General features: G+C 34.9%; 1 pseudogene; it reads right to left on the bottom strand.

Moving 5' to 3' along the window:
* Positions 1–3366: 3366 nt before the first annotated feature.
* On the bottom strand, positions 3367–12011 carry LOC116021043 (annotated as a pseudogene).
* Positions 12012–13466: the final 1455 nt, after the last annotated feature.

Genomic DNA, 13466 nt, shown 5'->3' with positions numbered 1-13466 from the left:
ATTCTTGTAACCTTGGTCCTAGGTTTCTTAGGTATTACATGCTCGTAATACTTCTGTTGTCCCAAAGCTGTAATCTTGATCCTGAATTTCAATGATGTTGTGTCTGTGCAAACATCAGTTGTTATAGAAGCTTTTTTGGATCTTCCACGACCTCGTTTAGCAATGGAACAACTCATCATTATCTTGTATCACCAAAAAAACAAAAACAAAAACAAAAAACATCCATAAATTCAACATAAAACTATAAAGACTGTGTATAACAGTTCTGCTGTGAAATGAGGGTATCAAAGGTCTTACCTTTTAAGTAGACAACTTCTTGGATGCAAAAAAAATATGAATTTGTATTAGGGTTTATGAAATGGTGCTGCATCAACTAATGGCAATAGAGCCTTAGCTTCTTCAACTTCATTTCTTGAGGAGGAATAAGTACTAGGGCTTGTGATCTTGATCACAACTTATCATTGCAAAATTCTTTCAATTTTGATCTGATTAAGAATAAATTTAATAATTTATTATTACCTTATAAATAAAGATTTTTAAGAAAACGATTTTTATTAAGAATACAATTATAAATACATGAATCAAATCTTTGAAATATATAATATACCATATTACTTTTTGGTAGTTAATTTATAGGGTTTTATACATGTTGAGCTTTAAGATTATAAGCAATTAATAGATGTTATTTGATTAGGAGAGAGATTTAATTTTATCATTTAAAAATTTTTAAAAATTAACATTTGAACGTTTCTTCCCACAAATTTACGTAAACTTCAAAAAGGATTTCAAAATTATTTCTCTAATTTTAGAAATATTATAAAAAAAATAATAAAAAATAAACAAATAACGGCATGATTAATATTTATAATATTTGGCCTTTTTCCTACGCATTTCGTATTTTCGTATATTGCATTTCTCATTTCTTTGTTTCCTTGTTTCCTATTTCTAATAGGGGTGACAATTCGATTCGGTTTATCCGAATCGAGCCGAATCGAAATAGTAATACAAAACCGAACGGTTTGGAATTCTTGTAAACCGAACGGTTTAGTAAAAATCAAATCGAATCGAACTTTGTTAGGTTTAATAATAGTAATAATAATAATAACTACAACAGCAACAAAAATAATAATAAAGAAGTAAATCTAAGTCCCTTGATGCCTGCTCCGTCGTTTAATTCTTATTTTCACTGGTGTCTCACTTAAATTTTTTTATTTGATTTCTTAATAGCTTGTTCTCTACTTTGCTCTTTTGTTGTTTGCTACAATTGTTCTTTACCTCACAATTAGTATTTAGTAGTATGTGTGTGCTTTGAATTGCTATTTTGTTATATAATGTTTAGATTTTGGATATGGATAATGTGATAGTATGTTCAGAAAATTAGAAAACGATGAAATTTGGGGACTTAAACCGAACCGAATTAAATCCGGACCGTTTCAAACCGAACCGAACTCTAATGTTAAACTGAATGGTTTAAATTTTTTAAAATCGAAAAATCGAATCGAAACCCGAAACGCCCACCCCTAATTTATATGCACAGAGAGAGGTTCATTTTCATTTTTTAAAAGAAAATAAAGTAAAAAATAAAATTATGAATATCACCATGTTACATGCATTTTCTATGTTGTCATTGTTACATCAGTGCACAGAGTCATGGCATATGAACTTATAAACATTCACTTTACCAATAACAATTTGTAGATAAATAGATACATCAATTAAGAGATGAAGTTATTCTTCAAAATCTGGGATGTCTTCCCAAAAATTACAGTTTATATCTTCATCCCATGCAAAATCATATATATAGTCTGGAATAGGTCCTGGAATGATGTATTCGGAAAGTGGCGTGGACAAACTAATCTTCAACTCTGAAGAAGAAGAAGAAGAACTAGTGAACACTGCTTCAACTTCGTTTTGTGATGAAATTGGCTTCACTCTATCAATTGAATTGGATAACAATGGTGATCTAGTATTAATCGGGCTTGCATCAAGATCAAGAAATGGTACTCCTTCGACTTCTTTCTGCGAGATTGAATTTGGCTTTAGATTATGATCAAGAAGATAGCGCTGTCCCCAAGATTGTTTTTTACGATTCAAGATTCTTGTATTCTTGGTCCTAGGTTTTCTAGGTGTTGCAGAAACGACATGATCCCAATAGTCCTGTTGTTCCAAAACTTTAATCTTGATCTTGGATTTCCTTGAGGTTGTGTAAGGGCAAATATCACTTTTTATGGAAGCTTTTCTAGGTCTTCCACAACTTCTTTTAGCAATGGAACAAGACATTGTATTGCTGACTATTTAATTTTCTCGAGTAAGTATTAGGGTTTGTGATCTTGATCAAAAGTTCCTGATTGCAACTCTTTCGATCTTGATCTTGAATTTTATGTGGAAACAAACATATTAGATTTCTTTGAAAAATATCTTTCATGAACCAAACATAGAATAATATAATTTTCCTCAAAGTATAGGAACTTTAATTCCTCCGAAGAAATTTTCCAATAAACCAAAAAGCCTCTTATAAGTAGTAAAGATTTTAAAGAAATCTTACAATTATAAATATATGAATCGAACCTGTGAAACATACCTTATAACTTTTTGATGGTTAATTTATAGGATCTTATACATGTGAAGCTTCAGGATTATACACAATTTAAAACGTTATTTGATTACGAAAGGGATTTAATTTTATCATACTCCTATGCGGACTAGGAATGAACTATTGTTGATTTATTTGTTAATTCATTATCCAATCACTATCAAAATTGGATTTTATATATACCGATTTGGTCCCTCGACTATTGGGATTTTATCACTATGGCCCTCAACAATTTTTCTTGCTTAATTAAGTCCTCGACTTTGAAAAATTAACCAATTTGGTCCTCCGTTTATTTTACCGTTTGATATCCGTTAAATCGGGACCAAATTGGTAATTTCATTATAGTCAAGGAACCATTTCAATCAAAAATTAATTACTAAAATGGTCCCTTGACTATAGCAAAATATCCAGTCCCAATTTAACGATTGTTTAACATCAAAATATACGGAGGACCAAATTGGTTAATTTTTTCAAAGCCGAGTACTTAATTGAGCAAGAAAAATTGTCAAGTACCAAAGTGCTGAAATTCCAATAGTCGAGGGACCAAACCGGTAATTAACTCTAATTATTTTATCCAAAATTAAGGTACATAAACACGAATAGGTTCAAGACATATATAATGAATCAGAAAAACCAAAAATTTCAGAAAACCAAAAACGACAGAAATCATTGTACCAAAAACAGTGTTTTTTTTTTGTAACAAAACAAAAAAGACTCACCTCTTGTGTTTCTAGATCCCTTTGTCTACTATTTCTTGTTTTCTGCCATATATATCAGCAAGTCCATGAAGATGATCTCTTGAGTACAGGCTTCATTTGCTTGTCCTCTTCCAAGGAGATCATCCCCAGGTGTGAAGGATCTTCCAGCATCATCTTCGCCACCAGATATCCCGCGATTGACCATGTCTGTTGCTTCCTAGCTTGTTTACCAATATACCTTCCCGATTTTTCATGGCTCTCCTTCACCAACCGGCTATCCTTCACCAACCGGCTCTCAGCAAGGTCGATGGCTCGTCTTGCAATCTATGGCCACCCTGTCTTGATGCATGCAGCCGTAAGCAACCACAACAGCACTGCATGTATGACGTGGAAATCGCATTACACAATGTGTTCAAACGCTTACCACTACGCCAACAAGTGGTGTTAGAGCTAGGTCACGGGTTTGAGTCCCAGCAAACAGTTAAGACTGTCAGGTGCTGACGCCAACAAGTTGTATCAGAGCTAGGTCAAGGGTTTGAGTCCCAGCAAACAGTTAAGACTGGCAGGTGCTGGGAGGGACAGTAGGTAAATGAAAAGGCGGGTATGTTCTACTAGGTAGTGCAGTTTATTGAGGGCGAACCTGGCCAAGATCCTCCGTTGTGGTAGCTCCATCTAGTGTTTTTGGGATCACAGCCGATTATAATTCTCCATTCATGATTTTCCAGTGCCGGGTAAGATATTTTTAAGGGCATTTCTCCGACCAGCTCCTCCCAGCGTGATTCTATAAGATCCATGATTGCAGAAGCCTGCTCGGGAGTGGCAAGAGAAGACAAGATGGCAACACAGTTACCTAAAGCAAACCATCTGAAATCCATCCTCGCAGAACTAACATTTCCAATAAAGTAGCCACCGCGTGTAGGCATAAAATCGAAAACCCAGTCTGGGATTGAATCGGGAATGACATTAAACTTATTTACTGCTGTATGAGAATACTCTTCGGTTTTATAACGGTATATGTCATTTAATTGCTTGAAATCAAGCCAGAAGTAACTTCTCATATGGTAACTCAAGGCATGTAGGCGTTTTACTATTCTCTCAATAAATTCTTCCCCTTCTGCATCCAGCTTTAACATTGCCAAAGCACACCTCAACGCCATGAAGAATAGCGCTTGAATTTCAATGTGATAACCATAAACTCCCTAAAAATATGAAAAAAACGGATTCCTTTGAAAGCAACAACCCAAAAGCATCCGATATCAAAAGTAAGATGGATTAAATATGTTGTGTGTGTGTATAATCCATATACTAATGCACATTATAAGAATAATTTTTTGAGCAATAAAAGTAAGATTAAATGATAATTTACCATTCTTCTATCAATCATCGAGCACCCATCAGCACACAGCAAAGTGGGGAATGTATCAAACCCTTCTGACAAACACAGTGACAATATAAGCCGCATCCCCTTCTGGCATTCCGGTGATTCAGAAAGGCTTAGGTCTCCAGTAGATTTTGTATACGCACGAAGAAGAATAATCCACCAAAATCCAGAGTCAACTGGCGCTACTCTTCCAATGGTTGTCTCTCCAAAATCTGCTATTATTGTATCTGTCTTACGAAATGGATCATGCAGAACTTTAAAACTAGCTGGCATAACACCTTCCCCGAGCTTGAATCTATCGACTTTTATTTCCCAACCTTGAAGGAGAAGTGTCTTTAGGAGGAAATTCTTAAGTATATCCGTCTCACCATTCATTAGGAAGGCCAGGGCACTAGGCACAAAATCTCGAACAAAAACCTGCATCGAATTAGCAGCTTCTAAAATCCCAATACTAAGTATAATCATTGACATCTCACAGATGGTAGATGTAAATAGATTTCCAGTATTTTGTCAAGAATAGCCCCGATCATAGTAAATAACATGAAAACTAAGCATGTTACAATATAGAACAATAAACTAACCTGATCATTGTTTAGGACCTCTTCTCCGGCATGGTCATTGCCAGCAATTGTGCCAACAGGGTGGCCTCTAAAATGAACCAATGTGCGGCGGAGAGCATCCTAGGCCTCTGCTACCATTGGATGGGGATCAAAAGAGTTCCTGGTAGATGAAAGAGGGGTGTCCAATATCGACCTGCCAGGTGAGTAAGCGTTTTCGTAGTCTAACCCTCTTGCTAGGCCAATCGACAACTCACTTAGTGATCTCTCATCAAAGGATCTCTACCTCTCTATGTTCAGCCTTGGCCTGTCAAAGAGCTTTGAGAGATCATAGTCGTCCATCTCTGAGATGGAGCAATGGGAGCTCACTTTCTTCAGCCCATGTTCTTTAGCACTATGATTATCCATACTCCCCTCTTCTATTCAACTCAAACCACCCTGATACATCAACATATTACATACAGAATCCTAATTGCCAAAGAAACATACAGATATTACAGACAACAATTTCAGAACCTAAATTGCCAAGGAAACAGAATGGTAAAACATGTTACCCCCAAAAGGACAAAATGAAAGAATCAGTTCTAAAATCAACATGTCCTTAATTCCTCATCCAATAGATAAAGTTCCAAACTTTACTACTTGTACAAATTTTCAGCAATCACCAGAAAATAGTACAACATTAGGTTAGCTAAGTGTACTGTCCCAAAAGAAAAAAATATAGGTCATGTTTGGTAACATAGTTAGCTTATTAGTTACTTTTTGCTTATTTGACCATTATTAGTTGTTTGACTTTGTTAAACAATCAATATGAATATTTGATTAATTAGCTTTTTGTAAGACCATCTCTAAGGGGGCGCTAAAACGCCAAAATGGAGGAAAATATAGCGTAAAAACGCTCCAATCAACGCGCTATTGCGCCATAAAAATGCCGCAACATGAACAGTGCAGCACCATATTTGGTGCTGCACTGTTCACATGCGCTATATCCTTTATGGCCTGTTTGGTTGGATGTAGTTTGGGGGGAATTGCAATTCATTGAATTTCCAAACTACAGTGTTTGGTTGGAGGAAATTGCAATTCCGCAGAATTGCAATTCCCTCCAAATGATGAATTGCAATTCATGGGGTATCCCCCATGAATTGCAATTCGGTGGAGAGGAGAGGCAATTTGTTGGTGTAAAGACAATTTCGCCCCTCCTCTCATATCCTTTGTCTTTTTATTTTTTTAAAAAAATTGAAATAATAATAATAATAATAATAATAATAATAATTACAATTATTATTATTATTATTATTATTATTATTATTATTTTGAAAGGATTATTATTTTTTTTTTGAAAGAATTATTTTTATTTTTATTTTTTTGAATTATTTTTATTATACAAGTACTTATTATTATTATTATTATTATTATTATTACTAATAATAATTTTTTTATAATATAAAGTAATTTTTTAGATTTAATTTTGTTAAATTTATACTTTATGTAGTTTCATTTTTAAATTATTTTATATTCAATATTAGTCTTGTTTTAATCGTCTTGATTAGATCTTTCAAATGATATATTTTATTTTTAATAATATAAAACTTATATTTAATAATTTAACAAAATATAAAAATATGTTAAAACTAACTAAGGATATAAAAGGAATGAAAAACAAAACTAGAGGGCAAAATGGGAAAAAGCTTACAGGCCAAATATGGCGTGAAGTGCACAGTGTAACACCAAATTTGGTGCTACACTGTTCACTCTCCACCATTTTTTTGGCGTTATGGCGTGTTCGTTGGAGGTTTTTTACGCCAATTTTTTTAACGTTTTGGTGAGGTGGCGTGCCCATTGGAGATGCCCTAACAGAAATCGGTTTTTCCCCCATAACAGAGCTCTGGGCCCACCCCTAACGGAATCAAAATCTGTTTTCCCCGAATCTGTTTGTTTTTGTATATATATTGTGCTCATTGGCACTCTCTAGCATACGAACAAAATGTAAATAACGGAAAGCGATGAAGAAGAAGAAGTAGTGGCTATGGAAGTTGACAGTCCACGCAATCTCGTCGTCAACTAGGGAAGTCCTTCCGGAGGCAATGGCATAGGCCTCCCCGTCGGTGCTGCTAGCATCCGGCGCCCCCAACCCCATTTGGCTCTTTCAACTGGGCAGTGGCTGGGGCACTGGCAATGGCCGTCGGCCACCCATCGCCCCCTTCAACTGCCCACCCATCGCCCCCTTCAACTGGATTTCGTGCAGAAAATAAATATAAGAAGAATTAAATATAAGAAGAGTTGAAAACAATGATTTAATTAATATTTTTGACAAATAATAAGCCAACTAAACATATGGTACTATGTGTATCATTAATACACTTACAGGCAGTGTTGTAAAAATTGACCTAGGCGCCCGTCTAGGCGCTAGGCGCCCCTAGGCCGTTCCACTTTCGTTGCTAGGCGGTAAAAAATCGGTCGGCCGCCTAGTCGACCGGCTAGGCGGCAAAATCGGCCTAGTTGGCCTAGGCGGCCAACTCGGCCGAGTTGACCGATTTCATCCGATTTTGACCGAGTTATTCCGATTTTGACTGGTCGTTGGAGTCTAGACTGCTACGGTAAAGTTTTAAACTTTAAACATTTAATTTATTTCATTAGTTAATACATTTTATTCATTGATTCTATAATCCAATTTATTAATTAATAATTATTCATTTATTTGATTTATTTCATACTTCATTAATTAACAAACATTATTACCATATCCTGATATTTTTTATAGTTTGCTACTTTGAATCATTGGATGATTGATTGAATGTTGAAAATTGCCTGCCATTGTTTTTTTTGTGCCCGCCTAGCGCCGCCTAGGCCCCGTCTAAGCCGCCTAAGCGCTAGGCGCTACCCGGGCGCTCGACTAGCGCCTAGCGCCTACTGCAACCATGCTTACAGGGAATGTGAACATAATATATTATCAGAAGAACATATTTGAGGAAAATATGCATATCTAGAGTGTTTTGGTAGATTTTCATTATAAGTGTAGAATAATAGAAGATATTATTTTTTTTATTGCATGCTCAAAAGGAATTTGAGAGTTTCGAACACAATTCCATGCCCAAAAGATGCTGTAATTAATATCCTCTGATCATTGTGATCCATAGTCTCAAACTCACATCTGGCAGTAAATCATCAGAGCTAAGATTAGAGTATATCAGAGCTAGTATCAGAGCAATTTAAAAATTAGTGATTATATTATTACGTTTAAATTCCTAGTTTCTTGTTGTTTTGGGTAATTATAACACTATTTTTTTTTAAAAAGAATATATATGTCTAAGTTGAAAATGAAGTTGATGCCCTTTATGACAAGTTGAAAGGAATGTTCATTTACCTAACATCGAAGGGTTTGAGGTCTTAGAGATCCCAATAGATCCCCTAGTGACAACATGGCCAGATTTTAGGGAAGATATAGATAAAGTGGTTCTAGAACATTTGGAAGATGACTTGATAATTCTCTCCATGGTGGCCCAGATGAAAGGAACCACTACATTCTCCGTAGGCATTTAGTTGGGAATAAGCTCATATTTCACAAGATAGTACACATTTCAATCAATAGTGCACTTACAATTGAGCCAGCACCGTTCCAGAACGACATGCAAAATGAGGACACTTCTAAAAAAGTTGATATTGGACTGTGAAGTGAACCACTTCAAAAGTGTCATCGTTTTTCATGTCGTTTTGGAACGGTGCTGGCTCAATTGTAAGTGCACTATTGATTGAAATGTGTACTATCTTGTGGAATATGAGCTTATTCCCAACTAAATGCCTACGGAGAATGTAGTGGTTCCTTTCATCTAGGTCACCATGGAGGGAATTCTCAAGTCATCTTCCAAATGTTCTAGAACCACTTTATCTATATCTTCCCTAAAATCTAGCCAAGTTGTCACTAGAGGATCTATTGGGATCTCTAACACCTCAAACTCTTCCGTGTTAGGTAAATGAACATTCCTTTCAACTTGGCATAAAGGGCAACAACTTCATCTTCAACTTGGCATATATATTCTTTTTTTAAAAAAATAGTGTTATAATTACCCAAAACAACAAGAAACTAGGAATTTAAACGTAATAATATAATCACTAATTTTTAAATTGCTCTGATACTAGCTCTGATATNATATCAGAGCTAGTATCAGAGCAATTTAAAAATTAGTGATTATATTATTACGTTTAAATTCCTAGTTTCTTGTTGTTTTGGGTAATTATAACACTATTTTTTTAAAAAAAGAATATATATGCCAAGTTGAAGATGAAGTTGTTGCCCTTTATGCCAAGTTGAAAGGAATGTTCATTTACCTAACACGGAAGAGTTTGAGGTGTTAGAGATCCCAATAGATCCTCTAGTGACAACTTGGCTAGATTTTAGGGAAGATATAGATAAAGTGGTTCTAGAACATTTGGAAGATGACTTGAGAATTCCCTCCATGGTGACCTAGATGAAAGGAACCACTACATTCTCCGTAGGCATTTAGTTGGGAATAAGCTCATATTCCACAAGATAGTACACATTTCAATCAATAGTGCACTTACAATTGAGCCAGCACCGTTCCAAAACGACATGAAAAACGATGACACTTTTGAAGTGGTTCACTTCACAGTCCAATATCAACTTTTTTAGAAGTGTCCTCATTTTGCATGTCGTTCTGGAACGGTGCTGGCTCAATTGTAAGTGCACTATTGATTGAAATGTGTACTATCTTGTGAAATATGAGCTTATTCCCAACTAAATGCCTACGGAGAATGTAGTGGTTCCTTTCATCTGGGCCACCATGGAGAGAATTATCAAGTCATCTTCCAAATGTTCTAGAACCACTTTATCTATATCTTCCCTAAAATCTGGCCATGTTGTCACTAGGGGATCTATTGGGATCTCTAAGACCTCAAACCCTTCGATGTTAGGTAAATGAACATTCCTTTCAACTTGTCATAAAGGGCATCAACTTCATTTTCAACTTAGACATATATATTCTTTTTAAAAAAAAATAGTGTTATAATTACCCAAAACAACAAGAAACTAGGAATTTAAACGTAATAATATAATCACTAATTTTTAAATTGCTCTGATACTAGCTCTGATATGCTCTAATCTTAGCTCTGATGATTTACTACCAGATGTGAGTTTGAAACTATGGATCACATGATCAGAGGATATTAATTACAGCATCTTTTGGGCATGGAATTGTGTTCGATACTCTCAAATTCCTTTTGAGCATGCAATAAAAAAAATAAAAATAATATCTTCTATTATTCTACACTTAGCATGAAAATCTACCTAAACACTCTAGATATGCATATTTTCCCCAAATATGATCTTCTGATAATATATTATGTTCACATTCCCTGTAAGTGTATTAATGATACACATAGTACCATATGTTTAGTTGGCTTATTATTTGTCAAAAATATTAATTAAATCATTGTTTTCAACTCTTCTTATATTTAATTCTTCTTATATTTATTTCTGCACGAAATCCAGTTGAAGGGGGCGATGGGTGGGCAGTTGAAGGGGGCAATGGGTGGCCGACGGCCATTGCCAGTGCCCCAGCCACTGCCCCAGTTGAAGGAGCCAAATGGGGTTGGGGGGCGCCGGATGCTAGCAGCACCGACGGGGAGGCCTATGTCATTGCCTCCGGAAGGACTTCCCTAGTTGACGACGAGATTGCGTGGACTGTCAACCTCCATAGCCACTATTTCTTCTTCTTCATCGCTTTCCGTTATTTTCATTTTGTTCGTATGCTAGAGAGTGCCAATGAGCACAATATATATACAAAAACAAACAGGGAAAACAGATTTTGATTCCGTTAGGGGTGGGCCCAGAGCTCTGTTATGGGGGAAAAACCGATTTCTGTTAGGGCATCTCCAATGGGCACGCCACCTCACCAAAACGTTAAAAAAATTGGCGTAAAAAACCTCCAACGAACACGCCATAACGCCAAAAAAATGGTGGAGAGTGAACAGTGTAGCACCAAATTTGGTGTTACACTGTGCACTTCACGCCATATTTGGCCTGTAAGCTTTTTCCCATTTTGCCCTCTAGCTTTGTTTTTCATTCCTTTTATATCCTTAATTAGTTTTAACATATTTTTATATTTTGTTAAATTATTAAATATAAGTTTTATATTATTAAAAATAAATTATATCATTTGAAAGATCTAATCCAGACGATTAAAACAAGACTAATATTGAATATAGAATAATTAAAAATGAAACTACATAAAGTATAAATAACAGCTTATTACTCCAAAATGCTAAAATTCAAAAAGCTGTTCAAACCAACTTTTCGAGAAAGTCATAATACAACAACTAATTTATCAAACACTTTTATACAAACAGCAGCAAATGTTATCAACTAGTCAAAGCCACTAACCAATCTATAAGCTAACAGCTATTTATCAAACACCCCCAAATGAAAAACCACAAACTGGATTCCTTTAGAGTAGCATCATCTCAAAATAAGCTTCATTTTTCAAACCAAAATGTACTGTAAAAGAAATTTAGTTTAGGATCCGAATGAAATGAAACACACAATTAGAAAACCAATGCTTAAAGACAGACTTCTTGAGAAGTACAGTAACGAGTTACCAATTGACAAGAGCCAAGTCAGATCTCCAGCAGCTTTGTACAGACAAGGAACAGAAGCACTATGATGGGTACTTGGAGCAAGATGAAAGCGAGGGTATTCCCGGCGGTATCGGCGGTCGGAGAGCCGGCGAGATCGCCGGGAGAAGAGAAAGAGTGAATGGAAGCTAACAGGAGAGATGAAGCGGTGCAAAATGCACGAAAAAAAAAAAAAGAGGAAAATTAGGTTAGTGTTTAAGTTTGCATGCTAAAATTGGTAATAATTACAAAAATATTATTACATTTTGTTTTTCTTTTTTAATTTGATTTGATGCGTTCAATTTTTTTTATATGTAAAATTGAGATCGATTCTTATTATATATATATATAGTCAAACAGATAAAACGTGACTCTTGTAGACTTGTACTAAAAAGTCACTAGTTATTATACCGGTTCATAATACTCCGTAATACTATAGTGCGTTGCTTAGCTAGCAACTATTATCACAGTTGTGTAGACTATATTATCAAATAATCTACATTCAATACACAAATAATATACTTTTAGTATATTAAAAATGTGCATCGCATTCAGAGAAAGTACATTATTTTGTATAATATACACTCATTACACAAATAATGTACTTTTATTATATATTTTTTTGAAGAAATACTTTTATTATATTAAAAATATACTTTTTATTATGATCAACACAACACTTTATGGATCATAATTCACACAATAATTTGTTAGGTAGGTAGCAATAATGGATGGTATCCACATGCTAAAAGCTTAAAGACACATCAATATATTGTTTCACGCCATATTATTTTCTTGATTTCCTAAGCAACCTCAAGCATACATATCACTCATGCATCAACAACCTTTTTTTCTTTTTTTCTTTTTTTTTGGTAGCCCACGTGAATTTTAGTTTATAGATCGATCAAATATGATAATATTTATTAAAAAAAGTTCACGTCTAATTTCATCATGTAATACTACAAAATAAGGGTATTAATCTAGTGGTTCGTAATAGTTACTTGATACTCTCGATAAAATTTAATTAAGGTCTCTCATTGAGTTGAGACATCATATATTCATATCATTAGCTTGTTTTAGGTTTCTCTAATGCAATACTTTTAAAGGTAATAAAGTTATCAGAATATGTTTACGAAAAATAAGCAAGTGAATAGTTGTATTACTAAGAGTTTTGAGTATATACAAGCTAGATTGAGACTGTTCTTGCTATCACAGGCGTCTAACTTTTATACTAGACAGTACAATGACTCCTTAATGAAGCAGTGCTCTAACAAGCAGAATGGCCCTGCATTAAGTGTGCGAAGACAACCATTACATTTGCTCGTTGCTATACTCTGGAGGCTGGAGCCCGGGTCGGATCTTAAGTAACTTATCCTATACTATTATATCTTGTCAACTATATTTCAATCCCTGCCTATAACTTAGCTTCTAAGGCTTCAACAAACTAATGGTATTATTGATAAGAATTGAACTTATGATCTTCTTGTACTAGAATTATATGTGGTCAGTAAAGTTTAATTTATACAAACCATGAACATACATGATACATGCAAACTCAAAAATTAAAGGCATATATATATATATATAGTGGGGAGCTAGTGCTGCCCCAA

The sequence above is a fragment of the Ipomoea triloba genome, chromosome 5, assembly GCF_003576645.1.
Source record: "Ipomoea triloba cultivar NCNSP0323 chromosome 5, ASM357664v1".
NCBI lineage: Eukaryota > Viridiplantae > Streptophyta > Magnoliopsida > Solanales > Convolvulaceae > Ipomoea > Ipomoea triloba.
The sequence above is the reverse complement of the archived record's forward strand: the minus strand, read 5'-3'. Positions and strand labels throughout refer to the sequence as shown.